The sequence below is a fragment of the Somniosus microcephalus genome, chromosome 9, assembly GCF_052327205.1.
Source record: "Somniosus microcephalus isolate GS21.2 chromosome 9, FLI_Smic_1.0, whole genome shotgun sequence".
In the NCBI taxonomy this organism is placed as follows: domain Eukaryota; kingdom Metazoa; phylum Chordata; class Chondrichthyes; order Squaliformes; family Somniosidae; genus Somniosus; species Somniosus microcephalus.
The window spans coordinates 212,568,880-212,587,558 of record NC_140995.1 but is presented as its reverse complement, the minus strand read 5'-3'; the positions used below and the strand labels follow the sequence as shown (position 1 = coordinate 212,587,558).

The 18,679-nt window shown below is 46.6% G+C and overlaps 1 long non-coding RNA gene across 1 annotated transcript in view; it reads left to right on the top strand.

The window, feature by feature from the left end:
- LOC147113003 (uncharacterized) overlaps positions 1-18,679 on the top strand; it is a 54,410-nt gene that overhangs the window by 17,630 nt on the left and 18,101 nt on the right. The window contains exon 2 of the long non-coding RNA XR_015079612.1: positions 6,528-6,629. This is a non-coding gene — a long non-coding RNA (uncharacterized LOC147113003). The remainder of the gene's footprint in view (positions 1-6,527; positions 6,630-18,679) is intronic.

The window sequence follows — 18,679 nt, the reverse complement described above, 5'->3', positions numbered from 1 at the left end:
TGTAGCTGTAGTGGACCAGCTTGGCTAAAGGCGTGGCTAGTTCTGGAGTCTTCAGTGCGACAGCCGGGATGTTGTCGAGGCCCATAGTCTTTGCTGTATCCAGTGCGCTCAGCCGTTCCTTGATATCACATGGAGTGAATCGAATTAGCTGAAGGCTGGCTTCTGTGATGGTGGGGACCTCAGGAGGAGACCGAGAAGGATCATAAACTCGACACTTCTGGCTGAAGGTGGTTGCATACGCTTCAGCCTTGTCTTTTGCACTCACGTGCTGGGCTCCGCCATCATTAAGGATGGGGATATTCACGGAGCCTCCTCCTCCCGTTAGTTGTTTAATGGTCCACCACCATTCACGACTGGATGTGGCAGGACTGCAGAGCTTTGATCTGATCCGTTGATTGTGGGATCGCTTAGCCCTGTCAATAGCATGCTGCTTCCACTTTTTAGCATGCATGTAGTCCTGTGTTGCAGCATCCGCAGATTGGCATATAATTTTTAGGTACGCCTGGTGCTGCTCCTGGCATGCTCTTCTACACTCCTCATTGAACCAGGGTTGGTCCCTTCGCTTGATGGTAATGGTAGAGTGAGGGATATGCTGGGCCATGAGGTTACAGATTGTGGTGGAATACATTTCTGCTGCTGGTGCTGGCACACAGCGCCTCATGGATGCCCAGTTTTGAGTTGCTAGAACTGTTCTGAATCTATCTCATTTAGCACAGTGGTAGTGCCACACAACACGATGGAGGGTGTCCTCAGTGTGAAGATGGGACTTCGTCTCCACAATGACTGCGGTGATCACTGCTACCAATGTTGTCATGGATAGATGCATCTGCGACAGGTAGATTGGTGAGGACGAGGTCAAGTAGGTTTTTCCTTCATGTTGGTTCTCTCATAACCTGCCGGAGGCCCAGATTGGCTGTTATATCCTTCAGGACTTGGCCAGCTCGGTCAGTAGTGTTGCTACCGAGCCACTCTTGGTGATGGACATTGAAGTCCCCCACCCAGAGTACACTCTCTGCCCTTGCTACTCTCAGTGCTTCTTCCAAGTGGTGTTCAACATGGAGTGGTACTGATTCATCAGCTGAGGGAGGGCGGTAGGTGGTAATCAGCAGGAGGTTTCCTTGCCCATGCTTGACCTGAAATCATGAGGCTTCATGGGGCCCGGAGTCGATGTTAAGGACTCCAAGGGCCACTCCTTCCCGACTGTATACCACTGTGCCGCCACCCCTGGGATCTTGATGGAGGAGTTTGGGACAGTGGTTCTGTGAGTATGACTATGTCAGGCTGTTGCTTGACTAGTCTGTGGGACAGCTCTCCCAATTTTGGCACAAGTCTCCAGATGTTTGTGGGTATGCCGTTGTCGTGTCCGTAGTCGGTGCCGGGTGGTTATTGTTTATTCTTATTATTATTTTTTGTAGCGGTTGTGTACAACTGAGTGGCTTGCTCGGCCATTTCAGAGGGCAGTCAGGAGTCAACCACATTGCTGTGGGTCTGAAGTCACATATAGGCCAGACCGGGTAAGGACAGCAGATTGGTAGAACATTAGTGAACCAGATGGGTTATTACAACAATCCGATTACTGGTCCAGTCACCATTACTGATACAAGCTTTTTATTATTACTTAATTAACTGATTTTAAATTCCTCTGCTGCCCAGATTGGCAGTTATGTCCTTCAGGACTTGGCCAGCTCGGTCACTAGTCCAGTAACATAACCACTATGCTCCTGTAATAACAACAGAAAATGCTGGAAACACTCAGCAGGTTAGGCAGCATCCGTGGAGAGAGAAACAGAGTTAACGGTTCAGCTCGATGACCCTTCGTCAGAACTGGAAAAAGTTGAAGATGGAACAGATTTTTAAGCAAGTGTAGGGGCAGGGAAAGGGGGGAGGGGAGGAAAGAACAAAAGGGAAGGTCTGTGATAGGAGGGAAGGCAGGAGAGTCATAGAGTTATACAGCACAGAAAGAGGCCCTTCGGCCCATCGTGTCTCCGCCGGCCATCAAGCCCTATCTATTCTAATCCCATTTCCCAGCACTTGGTCCGTAGCCTTGTAAGCTATGGCGTTTCAAGTGCTCATCTAAATGCTTCTTGAATGTTGTGAGGGTTCCTGCCGCTACCACCCTTTCAGGCAGTGAGTTCCAGATTCCAACCACCATTTGGGTGAAAAAGTTTTTTCTCAAATCCATTCTAAACCTCCTGCCCCTTACCTTGAAATGATGCCCCCTGGTTATTGACCCCTCTACTAAGGGGAAAAGTTCCTTTCTATCTACCCTATCTATGCCCCTCATAATTTTGTACACCTCAATCAGATCCCCCCTCAGCCTTCTCTGCTCTAAGGAAAACAACCCCAGCCTGTCCCGTCTCTCTTCATAGCTGAAGCGCTCCAGCCCAGGTAACATCCTGGTGAATCTCCTCTGCACCCTCTCCAATGCAATCACATCCTTCCTATAGTGTGGCGACCAGAACTGCACACAGTACTCCAGCTGTGGCCTAACTAGCGTTTTGTACAGCTCCATCATAATCTTCCTGCTCTTATATTCTATGCCTAGGCTAATGAAGAGAGATTAAGAGACAAAGGGGATGATGGTGCAAGGCAAAAGGAGATGGTAATGGGACAAGTTAAGAAACAAAAGATGACTCTAGATTAAGTGTAAATGGCAATGGCAGGATGATCGACAGCTGCCATGTGAGAGAGAGTAAAAAAATGATAGGGGCAGAGGTTATGGTCTGAAATTGTTGAACTCGATGTTGAGTCCAGAAGGCTGTAAAGTGCCTAATCAAAAGCTGTTCCTCGAGCTTACGTTGAGCTTCATTGGAACAGTGTAAGAGGCCGAGGATGGAGAGGTCAGAGTGGGAGTGGAGTGGAGAATTAAAGTGACAGGCGACCGGAAGCTCGGGGCCACCCTTATGGACTGAACGGAGGTGTTCTGCAAAGCGGTCACCCAATCTGTGTTTAGTCTCCCCAATGTAGAGGAGACCGCATCATGAGCAGCGAATACAGTATATTAAATTGCAAGAAGTACAAGTAGCTGTTTCACTTGGAAGGAGTGTTTGGGGCCCTGGACAGTGGGAAGGGAGGAGGTAAAAGGGCAGGTGTTTCTTTTCTTTCAAAAATATATACTTTATTCATAAAAATCTTTGTTCATGTACATGACAATACAGTCCACATCTGGTACAATACAAATTAACTTCAGTACATGGCATTCAATTTACAAAATTACATTACATTTATCATTACATATATCAAAGCTTGTTGCAATACATTACAATGCATTACGGAGGTCACGGACCATCATCAAAGACCCTACCCACCCCAGCCACAGTCTGTTCGCCCTCCTGCCATCTGGAAGACGCTACAGATGCATTCGCACCCGAACGACCAGATTTAGGAACAGCTTCTTTCCCAGGGCTGTCATCCTACTGAACTCCACAAATAAACACTAAAGCCTGCACATCTGCCAATGCACTTTATTATGGTTATGTTTATGTTAATGTATTACAAGCCAAATGTATGTTGAATGTTTAAATGTCTTAATCAAATCAAATCAAATCAAATCAACTTTTATTATCATTGTTAGTGCACAAGTGCAGTACAACGAAATGTAGGCTTGCGGCTCCCGAGAGTGTACATTTGGATTAAGACATTTAAACATTTACCATACATTTGGCTTGTAATACATTAACATAAACATAACCATAATAAAGTGCATTGGCAGATGTGCAGGCTTTAGAGTTTATTTGTGGAGTTCAGTAGGATGACAGCCCTGGGAAAGAAGCTGTTCCTAAATCTGGTCGTACAGGTGCGAATGCATCTGTAGCGTCTCCCAGATGGTAGGAGGGCGAACAGACTGTGGCTGGGGTGGGTAGGGTCTTTGATGATGGTCCGTGACCTCCGTAAACAGCGTTCCTGGTAGATGTGCTCTATGGTCGGTAGCCGGGTGCCGGTAATGCGTTGGGCAGTTTTGACTACCCGCTGCAGGGCTTTCCGGTCATAGTAGCTACAGCTGCCATACCATACTGTGATACAGTTCGTCAGGATGCTCTCTATTGTGCAGCGGTAAAAGTTAGAGAGGATCAGGGGTGACAGGTTACATCCCTTCAGCCTCCTTAAGAAATATAGGCGCTGCTGGGCCTTCTTCATGTACACTCTAATGTACACTCTCGGGAGCCGCAAGCCTACATTTCGTTGTACTGCACTTGTGCACTAACAATGACAATAAAGTTGATTATGATTATGATTATGACAAATCGTATTACAGATGAAAGCAGTACTTGGTACTCTCTTTACACAAACAGGTACATTTTCATTACATATTTTACAAGTTATACAGCCCGAGGGGGGCCAAGATACATTCCAACACTTGTCAAAATACATTACATTACAATCCACCAATCGTATTACATATGGCATAATACACATGGATGCAGTACATGGTACTCTATTTACATCAACAGATTACAAGTGCTCTACAATTGCATCTCATGCGCTTGCACGGGAAGGTGACGGGGGAAGGGGTGTTGGGGGTGATAGAGGAGTGAACCAGGATGTCGCGGAGGGAGCGGTCCCTTCGGAATGCTGAATGGGGGGGGGAGGGGATACTATGCTACTGTTCCTGATAAGGTCACTGAGCCATCTGAGGAGCCATTGTCACCTTTGTAAATGCTAATTTGTTAAAGTGACCTGTTTAAATGACCAATTAACACTTCTTTATTCACTGAGTGATACAATGTAGCCACTGGTAATCTGCTTCAAAAAGTGCTTGAAAAGCACATTTTGTTTTGTACAATGGGCATTTGATGTGCATCAGTAAATCTGGTAGACAGTCCAACGTTGTGTGCATTGGCGTACAGAGGAGGAGCAATGCCCTCTTTATATGTCATAACGACAACTTGCACTTTTACAATTCGTGTGACCTTGAGAAATGTTCCAAGACTTTTCGCAAAAGGAAGGCACATTACGCAAGGGTTTGAGAGAAGGGTTAGGGCAGGCTGTTGAAGGCATCAACTTTGAGGAGGTTCTTGATGGTGAAGAGAGAATTCAGGAATGCAAGGCCTTGACGGCTGAAGGCTCAGCTGCCGATGGTGGAGCAGCGGGAGGGATGCACAGTGGACGATAGTTGGATGAGCAAAGGGAACTGGCACATAGAGCTGGAGGAGGTTGCAGAGGGAGGGTCGGATGTGCCCAAGGAAAGATTTGTAAATGAGGGAGCGAGGATTTTAAAATCAGTGTTTGGGGGAAAGGTTGGTGAGGACAAAGATGATAGGTTTAAAATAAGGCAATTTGTGCAAGTGAAAACTGACTCCAAAGGTTAGCCGACCAAATGACAGATCTAAAGATTGACATAGTACACGTCTACGAGACTGATGGATCTTTTTGGCCGTATTTAGCGTCTGTTCCTCTGCTGCAGTGGGGTTCGACAAGTTCCGCACCCAGGTAACCACTCTTCCTTCATGTGAACCCAGACTATTTGACAATTGGATCCGAATCCTCACTCAACGCCGAACACACTTTCCGAGGTGGGGCGGGGGGGGGTGGGGGGTGGGGTGGTGGGTTCACTGGATACCAGTCATGAGCAAGAGCCATGGCTGATTTTCCCCCCTCCCTAACCGTGGGCCATGGAGGCCAGTTGCAGCGCTCCTAACACCACCCCAGGTTAGATCAGTTAACTTAGCACAGACCTGGGACCTTGTGGTCGGTATAACTCAGTTACACACCGCCTTTACCAACTGAGCCATTGCGGGGGAGGGTTTGAATCTTTGACACATTTTACCACACCAGAGACTTGAGCACATAATCTAGGCTGACATTCCAGTGCAGTACCGAGGGAGTGCTGCACTGTCGGAGGTGTGCCGTCTTCCGGATGAGACGTTAAACCAAAACCCAGTCTGCCCTCTTCAGCTGGACGTAAAAGATCCCTCGGCCACTATTTTGAGGAAGAGCAGAGGAGTTCTCCCCAGTGTCCTGGCCAATAATCATTCTCATTCATCGACCAAAATCTTTTTTTTTTATATCAAGATTATCCGGTCATTATCACATCACTGTTTGTGGGAGCTTGCTGTGCGTAAATTGCCTGTTGCACTTCCTACCTTACAACTGTGACTACACCTGCTTGCCGGACAAGTAAACTGATCATCAACCGCAGTGGAGTGTGCCTGTGTGATTAAACTCATCAGCAGTGCACTGAGGGTTAAGAGTGATGAGGTCAGGACGACAGGTTGCCTGCCTGCTATCTCGGTGCTGCAATAGTCCATAACACAAGGGTATCTACATAATGGGGACAATTAAATTTACAGAACAAAACACTATTTGGACTCCTGTACCTGGGTTCTAATTTGACAGAGTTCGACCAAAGCGGTGTGTCGATCAGTGTGTTTTTGAGATTCAGTTAGTTTCGCAAAATTACGCAGCATTTTGCTATCTAATGTTTCCTGGTGTGCTTGGACTGTTTACCAAAAGTAGCATTACCTCAGTGTCATAAAAGATTGTTTCCAAGTGACAAATTCTTATTTATGTATTCGTTCTTTTTTCAGTTTTGCCTTTTACATGGAACCAACCTCCTTTACCAGGAACGAGCCTGGTATCTAGAACACAAATATCTGACTCCAGCAACAAGCGTGCAGATAAGGAACCAGGTGAGTCTGTCTCTGGGGGCAGTGCCTTTCATAGCAGATAGCCCAGCAACGCACATCAAAACACACCGAAAATATAACAGAAACACTGAGGGCGGGGTGAAATTTAACCCACCCCGGGAATGGTTAAATAGCTGTGCAATGATTTACTGCACCGTTCCTGCTCGATTCCTGGCTGCTTAGCTGGGCCCTTTTTTTTTTAGGCACCCAAGGCGCCCGCCTGACTCAGGCCGGAGTCTCATTAATACATACAGATGTCATTAGGACCCCAATGGCATTTTAATGGCCTACTGAGCGGGGAAGAAGAGAAGGCCCTCTAAGGTAAGTCAGAAACTTTCCTTAGTGGTGGCCAGGAGGAGCTGGAAAGCACCTCTAGGCCCTACCAGAAAGTCTGGGCCTCTGCTGCCTTGGCTCCTCCACATCTCATCCATGAAACGGCCTCAGTTGCACTGCGCGACTTACCCTGGGCGATTTTGACCTGCCCAAAGCCTGCCAGCTGCCTCTTCGGGCGGGTAGCTGGCCGGCAGATGCAGACAAGGCCCAGGAGTTAAAATAGCCCGAGCCTTAAAATTATAACGTCAGCGGGATTGACACTCGCTCCACCCACCTACCTAAACACCGCCCCCCCCCCCCCACAATTGATTCTGTTCCAAACATACGTCTGCCTAAGTTTTTTTTTTCTGCCTTATCTAGTGAGTAGGTAAGCCATAAAGAGCAGGGTAGTCCCGGGTTTAATTCCTGGTATGCGCAGACTTTAGCTGATCTTAACTGCAGTGCTATTAAGGTGCTACAATTGACCTCAGCAGCACTGGATTAGAGAAGGGGGAAATGGGCCAACGTTCACACTCTGGATCACCATCTCATGATCCATGCTGGAAGTACACAGGTTTTGGGTTTGACTGTAATTCCGTAACACCAACCCTCCCAACAGTCACACGGTTTCACGGTCTGCTGACACTCACTGACAAAGCTTATCAATAATGGATACTTGGATAAGGAGTCGATATTTCTGGGGGCGGGGAGGCAGAATTGGCAAGGGGAAATAAAGCTTTTTTTTAAATGTAGAAAAATAATAAATAGTAAGGGAATCAGACTTGTTGTCTTGGGGCTGTGGGTATTTGAATGACACATCATTCCTACAACAGCATGTTTTGTTATTTTTGGCAGAGAACTTTTTCCTATAGCGTGAGACTTCCTTTCGTAAGTGAGTTCTGAGCACAGCTCTTGTGTGACACATTGAAGCCACTTTTATGTTGGTCTCTCAATTCAGATTCTGGGATCTGGCTCCAAATGCTTGTGCTGTTAAATATATTTAAAGGTAGACCAACAGACTGAGAATTAGGTGAAATGCTGGAGGAGGAGCCCTCCCCGCCCATTTAGGTGGCTTTTAGTTTTCGTGTGTGTGTGTGAGCTGAGGCAGCAAGTGCAAGCGGGCTATTCGACTGTGGAAGACATCATAACCAAGCCTGATCTTGTTTTCACCTAACATCCACACAGCAGGGATAATTGGACAGCCTGAAGGAGTTGTTACCCCGGGCAATCTCCCCCTCCCTAGTCAAGGGACACTCAGCCCAATTGTAGCATGTCAACTGCCTTGCCAGGTGAGATCAGCCACATCAGTACAGGCCAGGGATTGAAGCTGGGACTTCCCTATGTCTGCACGGCTCAGTCACGCACTAGCCTGAGGTATTCACCCATTGAGGCAAAAGCAGAGATACCTTGGGATACGGTTAAAAATAAATACACTGACGAGAAATATTGCAGAAATGGAAAAGAGGTACTGCTAATATTTTGAAAACAAGTTGTGGTCAGTGACCACTAAGTTATCATTTCTGAGTAATATCGAATCTATACTTATTTCCAAAATGACTGAGAGTGTGTGTGTCTGCCTCTCTCTTTCTCACACATAAGCTGCGTTAATATCAGTAGTGGAAATCGTCTTATTAATGTACTTGTATATATCCCATTCAATTAGATCAGATTTGTTTTAAGTGAACGTCACTTCTATTTAAAACAAATATCAGCTCAGTGTTAAGTATTATCTGTTTTTACTGTGCTTGCTTATATTAGGTGTAATTTTTCGACTTTATGCTCCTGGCGGGGAGGTTTGCCCCACTGTGAGCCTCTATTGGAAATTTGCCGCGCACTGTGCATAAATTTTCTAGCCATTTCGTGGTCAGAAAATCGTGCTTGAATTTCCAATATTTGCTCCCAATGGGGCAAGGCTCTCACCGGGAGCCTGAGGTCATTTAACTGCTGGTAAGGAGCCAGCTTCTTGCCCTTTACACAAGTAAAGCGCAATGACCATCGCAAAACAAATAAAAAATTGGAAGTTCCACAACTCCCCCGATGGCAACAGACCAGAAAGATCCCAGGTTCAGTCGCCACTCTCAGTCAGCAGATAGCTGGGGCAGCTGTAGAGGTTGATACAATTGCCTTCAGTGCCTCGAGTTAGGGAAGGGAAACACTCAATGTCCCACTCAATGTTCCCCCTAATTTTTTTTGGGGGGTGCGCGCGGCCCCTTTAAGGGTCTGAGCGGCCCATTCACAGTTTCACGCATGGGCGAAATTTAACATGGAAAAAGCCGGTCCCGGGCTGCGCGGGACCGGCTGAGAGCTGTGCCGCCGGTTAGCGGGAACGTTGATCCCACTCCTAGTTATTCTCCAACAGCCCCCTACTCCGCGGAGGTGAGCATTTGTGGATGTCGGGTGACGACAGCATTGGGCTGAGCTGTGACTTCACGTCCCCCTTGGTTGAATAGCCTGCCAACATCCACTGTCGAGCCTCACACCTGGATAGGGTACCATAGAGCATGTAGCAGCTATGGAACTGAACCGTCACGGCATCAGGAGAGGAAGAACTTGCAGGAATTTTCAAAAAAAGTTTATTTGGCTGTTTGCTTACTTGTTTGGTGCATCCCTTATTACTCTTGAAAGCTTGTGTACAGCTCCTTCTTTTCAACTGAAATCAAAACAAACATTAGTGATCAAGATTTTTGTTTGCATCTTTAAAATGTAAAAAAGAAACTTTCTACAGTTTGAAAAAGCCCTCTATTGACCACTGTTTTTATTTATCGAATTCCTGTTTATTTTAATATTATAAGTAATGTTGATCCAGCTAGGAGCACTGAGACAGGAGCTACAGTTAGCCTCAGCAACTCCCCTTGTTAATGCCACACACCCACCCCCACCCCTGCTCCCCCCGCCCTACCCCCCCTCCTCTGGTCTCCCACTGCTTTTAGGGAGGGGTAAATCCAGCCAGGGTTCCTGCTTCTGATTACTAACCAGAATCCCCTACTGGAAAGTTCAATAGCCTGTGGACAGGATCAGGCTCGTCTGCGATGCCCCCCCGCCCCCCGCTACAGTTCAATAGCCTCACAGCGTCATCTCCCAGGCTCACACATGGCAAACTGCCGATGTACCTGAGATTGTTTGTGCCTACGGAACTATATCAGTCGACATCTATTGGGGAACTACCCCAATACTGACGTGAGGACATTGCAGTCTTATACTTGGTCCCATTTCACACAAATTACTGGTTGAAGTTTTACGGTTAAGGTAACACAAAAAAGTGTATTCCTAGTTCTCCAGTCCACACATACACGCACCTGCTGTGTATGAGCTGACAAAAGACACATTACTTACTAGGACACAGCCTGTGTTTTATTTATCACGTTTTGATTTGTGCTTTGTTCTTGTGCTTTCACTGCTGAAACCCCCTTGAAACTAATAAACATTTGTTCACTGGCCAACTTAACACCCCAAGAGTTTAAAGGTCAAAAGTTACACAGAGGGGGGTGTATAAACATTTTGTGCTGCAAACCCCCCCCTTAACAGCACTTTGCAATATTTTGAGGGATGGAACCTCTGATCATTGTGGTTCAGGGTCCTAAGCAGCATAATCCTGCACACAGTCGTATAGATTTTATGATTTCTACACTGAAACCCATGACATTTGTGAAACCTGACCTACTAAACCTCAAATGGCACTGATCATTACACGATAAGTTTTAAGGCTGCAACTTAAAGCTATCATAAATCAAATCTGCATATAGCAGGATATAGCCTTACATACATTCCAGACAATCAGGAGGAGTGTGTTTGTGTGTGGTGTGGGGTGGAGGGGGGTGGGTGGGGGGGACGGGGTGGGGGGGGGAAGCAGAAGCAGTAAGTGTTTTCGCCAACCATCTCCAGTCATTTCACAAGCTATAAAAGGATTAGTGTCTAATCTTTGCACAGCATCTGTCAGCAAGAGGTGAGGACAAGTGGACCCCCTCCTCCACCCGCCCCCCCCCCCCCAACCACCGATAACTCAGTGGGTATCGCAGAGTAAAGAACTTAATAACGGCTGGTTCGATTCCCACTCGCTGCTCGTTTCCAGGCTCCCAGAGGGGGCGCTGCAACTGGTCTCGGCACCTCGGCTCTTCCCTACGTTACAACAGTGACTGCGCTGACAGTCACGGGCTGTAAAGCACTTCGGGACATCCTGAGGTCGTGAAAGGTGCTATATAAATGCAAGTTCTTGCTTCCTCTGGCCCTGGGAAGGAGAACAGTTAGCGAGAGTGCCGCAGCTAATCCCCGTCCTGCGACTCCTGCTGGGGAAAGTGCCCGCACGTGTAGACATCGACTGAGGCTGCTTGAGTGCGTCTTTCAAATGAGATGTTAAGCCTCTGTTCCTGTATGTTAAACCTGTTCAGGTGGATGTAAAAGATCCTACAGCACTATTTGAAAAGTGCTGGGGAGTTCTCTCGGTGTGTCTGTCGACATTAATCTCACAATCAAACCCCACCCCTCAAAAAAAAATCGATTATCTGGTAATTTATCTCATTACTGTTTGTGACATCTTGCTGTGTGCAAATTGACTGCTGCACTTATCTAGAAGATGGCAGTGACTGCAAGTTGGAAGCAACTCATTGGCTATGAAGTGCTTTGGGATATCCTGACATAAATGCAAATTTATTTCTTTAACTCGGATTCGAGGACGGCTGCATTTATGCTGTTTACACTTGCTTTTTGTAGCCATGTAGAAAAGCCACTCGGACTAAGCGCCGGACGGTTTCGGGTGCCTGCAGACCTGTAACCCAACCTGAGTCACTGGCTGCAGGGGACATAAAGGGAAAATTGCTGGGTAGGATCAAGCAAGCCTTTTTAACCTGAGAGAGCCCATATTGCAATGAGGGGAAAAGGATTGTATACAACAGATAAATGAGTGAAACCATTTGTTGCTTTATGTACTAAACAGACTTGAAATGACTCAATTTATTATCCCAATTAATGTAGTGGCTGTGTTGTAATTAATGTACCGTGATGAAGATGCCCTTGAGATTTTTTATTTTTTAAAATTCTGTATCATTTAATTAACTACCAGCGTCAAGTAAATTGTGTGTTTTCACTACCCAGCCAGCTCCTTTTGACAGCACATAGATTGTAATCTGTGAGTCACTGGAGACTCATTAACCCGGGACATTGCTTCGACATGAATTCACTCTACAGTCTCCTTAGCCTGTATCCAGCCAGAGTGAAACCACATTTACAGCCCATCTGCATACTACATGAAGAAAAACTGCCATCCCACATCAATAAAACCAGCGCTGTTTAGAAGTCAGGGTTTTAACAGCTGTTCACAACTGGGTGTCGCAAAACAATTATTTACCTAGTAACGCTTGCTGACTCATTAAACAGTGTATCTTTTTAAATTATTTAATATATATATATATATATGCACTTGAAATAGAATCCCTGCTAGAGGATTGATGGTTGCAGGTGGCTCAATAGACTTCTGTATGTTTGTTTTTTCTTTTTCCCCTCTCCTCTCCCTTTTCTTCGGCCTCTGACCTAGTCTAGATTTGAATCCTACTTTACTGTCCGAGAGGTGAATAGGATTTTCTGGGCAATAAACTGGGTTAGTGACGAGAACTTAAACGTGTCAGCTGCTCAACGCAATAGTCAGTAACAGTGGTGCATGCTGATATCATAAAACCTGAAGCTGGAGAGCTAAACCGATTGCTTATGCAACAACACTCACTGCAACAACAATAACTTGCATTTGTATAGCGCCTTTAGAGTCATAGGCCTAGAAATTCAGTTTGGGACGCCCAGCTCGCCTGGGCGCCGGAATTACCGCTGCGCGCGGAGCCACTTGCGCCAGCGGGATATTCAGTTTCAGCGCCCCAAGTGGAAGCCGGCCGCTAAACAAGGGTTTCCGGGGCGCCGAAACTGAATATCGGCGTGCAAAGTGCCGCAGCGACACCCGCTGCGGCACAGCAGCCTGCGGTACTGCAGGCCTTCCTCTCACTCTTAAGGGGGAGGTGCCTGCAACAGCGCGATCCCCGCTCGCGAGTGCCGGCAAATGAGCCCGGCACCAAGGAGAAGTGCCGGGCTCTCGGGAAACAGCCGTCAATGCCGCGGGGGGGTGGGTGTAGGAGGCCGGGGACGGAGGTGCGGGCAGGCGGCCGCCGAAAAAGCGGCCGGCCGCACCTTCACCTTAACCCGCCCCACTACCGGCACAGGTAGGCCCCTGTGTACCGGCCGCTGTTTGCGGCCGGCGCGGAGGAGGCGGCAGCGACCAAATATGGCCAGCGGGGCGATAGCGGGGCGCTGCGCACACCGATGACGTCATCGGTGGCGGCGCAGCGCTACAGGCTAACGCCGCCATTAGCGCCCCGCTAAATATCGCGGTAGGTTTGGACAGTGGCGCAAAAGCCCTTTCAAGTGCTCATCTAAATGCTTCTTGAATGTTGTGAGGGTTCCTGCCTCTACCACCCTTTCAGGCAGTGAGTTCCAGATTCCAACCACCCTCTGGGTGAAAAAGTTTTTCCTCAAATCCCTTCTAAACCTCCTGCCCCTTACCTTGAAACTATGCCCCCTGGTTATTGACCCCTCTACTAAGGGGAAAAGTTCCTTTCTATCTACCCTATCTATGCCCCTCATAATTTTGTATACCTCAGTCAGGTCCCCCCTCAGCCTTCTCTGCTCTAAGGAAAACAACCCCAGCCTGTCCAGTCTCTCTTCATAGCTGAAGCGCTCCAGCCCAGGTAACATCCTGGTGAATCTCCTCTGCACCCTCTCCAATGCAATCACATCCTTCCTATAGTGTGGCGACCAGAACTGCACACAGTATTCCAGCTGTGGCCTAACTAGCGTTTTGTACAGCTCCATCATAACCTCCCTGCTCTTATATTCTATGCCTTGGCTAATGAAGGTTTTAACGTAGTAAACATAGACATAGAAACATAGAAGATAGGAGCAGGAGTAGGCCATTCGGCCCCTCGAGCCTATTCCGCCATTTAGTGAGATCATGGCTGATCATCCAAATTCAGTACCCTGTCCCTGCTTTCTCCCCATATCCCTTTAGCCTTAAGAAACGTCCCACGGTGCTTCACGGAAGCGTTATCAAACATAATTTAACACCGAGCCACATAAGGAGATACTAGGGCAGGTGACCAAAAGCTTGGTCAAAGAGGTAGGTTTTAAGGAGTGTCTTAAAGGAGTAGAGAGAGGTGGAGAGGTTTAGGGAGGGTAATTCCAGGGCTTAGGGCCCAGGCAGCTGAAGGCACAGCCACCAATGGTGGAGCGATTAAAATCAGGGATGCACAAGAGGCCAGAATTGGAGGCGCGCCACTGCACTGTAACAGAAATTCATTGTCTGAAGTGGTCTGAAATGTTTTGACGTGCGATATGACACACTATAAATCCCAAGCCCTTCTTGTGCCTGGAGAGCAGTCCTTCACTGGCTCAGAGTTATATTTCCTTCATTCCCCAATTTTAGTCAAGAGTTGGAGGGGAGTATAAAGTGAGGAATGTTGTCTCTATTTATGAACTAAAATTAGCAGGTGCAGGAGAATATACCCCGCAAAGAGGCAAGCAGTGCCTTTATTTTTAAATTACATATTCCTCTGCAGAAAATCAGCACTCTGGACACTTGAGGGAGTGGGGAAATTGACCACACGTGCCTGTAATTTCTGTAGGGGTTCTTCCGATCTCCTGCCGTAACCTCAGCCTAGGATGAGCGGCGCCCAGAGAAATGAGATGAATGTCTGTGCATACCCTTTCTCCAGGGTTTGTACTGAAGTTACAGTGGGAGTTTTTGGGGGGAACCGCACCCCATTTAAACATTAGTATACATTTCTAAATTTGACATTTAAAAAAAATAAAAAGACTTCAATGATGTTAAGGAATAGTTTTACAATGTGAACTCTGCTTTGGAGAGTACCAAGTCCACTTATATAGTGCTTCATTTGCTTCTTAGCTCTCTGATGTCTCCTATAACATTCGGAGCCATTGTTGAGTGCAAATATTAGCATGCGTCCCAAGCAAGGGATAAATTCTGTGTGCTGCATTCAGTCATATCCTCCAAGGGTTAAAGGTCACCAGACAGCATCCATCTTGAACAAGTTGCCTTTTATATATAGATTCTCTATTTGAAGACATTTTCATGCAAATTTTAGAAGTAACAAATGATACATGAAAAGCAAATAAAGAATTAATTTATTACTGGCAAAAGATACAGGCTAATGCAGTGTGTCAGTTCTAAATGCCATTGTGTGAATTCATGTCCAGGATTTATCCCTCGTGCAGCAAGTTCCTGCCCTTGCCGCCTGCATCTTAAGTTTGCAGCCCTTCCAAAGAAATCAAAGGAAAATTGAGCACCCCTCCCCAACGCCACAGGAGGGGAAGTTTGTCCTCTTCCCATCATAGCAGCTGAATCAGGAGTGAAACAATCCTGGAAATGGGAAGTTCCAGATACTGTACCTCTTGTTTGGGAAAATGTACAGGGAAAATTAAATTAAAGTGCGTGAGAGAAGAGCAGAATATAAATATGGCTCTGAATGGGTAGCCGCTGATCACTTGACACCTTGGTTTTAAACTTGCTGCCTGGGAGTGACACTGGCGTTGCAGATAGCGCGCTCGTACAGAAACCACCCCATTTCCCTTTTGTTTCAATAACAGGCGGCTGATCTGCAACTTTACACCCAGGCAGCAAGCTGAAAGTCTACCCCCCTCATTATGACTATTATTTCACACTATCCTCTTGTTACACACGTGGCCTCTGCATCCCAAATACCTGTCTTCTCCTTGGGATCAGGAGCAGCTGTTGTATAGAATTTACAGCACAGGAACAGGCCATTCGTCCCAACTGGTCCATGTTGGTGCTTTTGCTCCACATGAGTCTCCTCCCACCTTACCCCATCTCACCTTATCAACATATCTGAATGTGAATGTTGAAAGAACTAACTTGAATTTATACAGCGCCTTTCACAAACTCAGGACGTCCCAAAGAGCTTTATAGCTAATGAAGTACTTTTTGAAGTGTATTTACTGTTGTAATGTGGGAAACACGGCAGCTAATTTGTACACGGCAAGCTCCCACAAACAGCAATGAACAGATAATCTGTTTTTTTTTATTAAAGTGATACTGGTTGAGGGTTAACTATGTGCCAGGTTAAGTGCTTTATTGGGCCAGTAATTCCGGTCCCAACGCGTGAGTACGGACGGTGTACTCATGCGTGGGCCCGTTGGAAGTGCCGGATTCCAGCATGCACAGCGCATGCGCGGGAAACCAGCATTTCCTCTCCATCGAACTAAGGGGTTACGAGGTCCAACGCGTGCGCGCAGGACTCTGCGCGCACGCGTTGAACTTCCTTCGTTTTGACAGGTTTGCGCGTGTGCAAGGGCCTGAACTTTTTGGAAATGAGAAAAGGAGGCGTAAGGAGTGGATTCTTCAAGGTAAGTGGTCTATTATTTAAAATTATTACATTTTTTCCACAGCTTCATTGTTTTTAAGGACTTTACAGTAAGGTAAGTTTATTTTTAGACCCGAATTCGTAAAAAAAAAAAAATTCAAAAATTTTATTAATTGTTTTAAATAGTTTTTTAAAGTTATTTATAGCTTATTTAATTATTGGGATGTTTTTTTAAATTTTAATTAAAGTTAAACTAGTCTTTTGGGCGCCCGTACTTTTCATGAGTTTGACAGTCTTTACTATCAAACTCATGAATGAGTTTCCCCTCCCCTGATTGGCTGCAGAGTGCTCACCTGATCCCAGCCGGCACATCGCACTAACTACGCCGCTGGATCAGGTAAGCACATCGCGCCGACATCTGAACCGGGCCAGTGACAGGAAATGCAAGCAGGCCCGGGCTTCAGATGTCAGCGCGCAGGGTGAGTGCAGATCGGGGGCTTGCACGCGCGGCAAGCACGCGATCCTAATTTCTAGCCCATTGAGTAAAACAAAATTGCTGCAAACATACTACTGTAATATAAATTTTCTACTAATGGGTATCACATCCCAAAGTACTGGATTTTAAAATGGCTGGAATTTCGGACGGTAAATAAGCCACAGCAAAGAAAGAAGAAAGAAAGAATTGCATTTATATAGCGCCTTTCATGACCACCGGACGTCTCAACACTCTTTACAGCCAATGAAGTACTTTTGAAGTGGAGTCACTGTTGTAATGTAGGAAACGTGGCAGCCAATTTGCGCACAGCAAGGTCCCACAAACAGCAATGTGATAATGAGCAAATAGTCTGTTCTTTTTTTTTGTGATGCTGATTGAGGGATAAATATTGGCCAGGACACCAGGGATAACTCCCCCTGCTCTTCTTCGAAATAGTGCCATGGAATCTTTTACGTCCACCTGCCATATTTATTCCAATGTTGGGAGGACTCGTAAAAATCAACATTTCATTGTGCAGTACACACGTCTGCTGCATATATGACAAATAAAATTGAATTGAATTGAGAGCAGACGGGGCCTCGGTTTAACGTCTCATCCGAAAGACGGCACCTCTGACAGTGCAGCACTCCCTCAGCACTGCACTGAAGTGTCAGCCTAGCTTTAATTTGCTCAAGTTCCTGGAGTGGGACTTGAACCCACAACCTTCTGACTCAGAGGCGAGTGTGCTACCAACTGAGCCACAGCTGACAATAATAATAAATAAAGCAAACAATAATAAATATGTTTAAAAATTCATTAGCAGCATCAAGCTTATATTACTAAGTTGAAATGTGGGTCTTATACATGGAGGAAAACTATAGCTTCTTTAATATTGATCTTGGGCCACTGGCTTGTGCAGCCCTGATCTCCCACAGACGATGGTCGGATGAGCAGGAAAATTGGTAAATTTTGTTAGGCACTAAAGCCAAGAAAAATAATGGCCTGTCACTGGCCTAACTGGCCAGGAAAAGCACTACACCAGCAGCAGCCTGATCTTTGCGGACCTGCCTGTCTCATGATGATGCTATGACTTAATGGACTAACACCATGAGACGATTACATTGTGCTTGAGCAGTGGCAAATTTGTCAGCACCAACCTTTGCTTCATATCCTTCCAAAGGAAATTTTCTACTTTTCATGTAAATTTGAAAGAGCAGTGCTCTCCAGTGACGTGGCCTGTGAGTATCAGAGGACCTTATTAATGGCTGCGTTTATTTGCAACAAGTGCGCTGGACAGATTTCTGATTGGTCCCCTTGGAGGATAAGACACACCCAACAGTTTGTCTGGAATGTATAATTTGATCCTGTCATTGTCATGCAAGCTACAGAATTCAGACAAGGCACACTACTGCTTTCAGAGAATAGAGAGCGCTCACACTGCCGAGTTAGGAGTGCGGACAGCGCTCACACTACTGCTCTCAGAGAACAGACAGCACTTACACTCCCGGGTTAGGAGCACACACAGCGCTCACACTAACGAGTTCAGAGAACACACAGCGCTCACACTGCCGCGTTCAGAGAACACACAGCGCTCACACTGACGAGTTCAGAGAACGCACAGCGCTCACACTGCCGAGTTCAGAGAACACACAGCGCTCACACTGCCGAGTTCAGAGAACGCACAGCGCTCACACTGATGAGTTCAGAGAACGCACAGCGCTCACACTGCCGAGTTCAGAGAACGCACAGCGCTCACACTGCCGAGTTCAGAGAACGCACAGCGCTCACACTGATGAGTTCAGAGAACGCACAGCGCTCACACTGCCAAGTTCAGAGAACGCACAGCGCTCACACTGCCAAGTTCAGAGAACGCACAGCACTGACACTCTAGACTT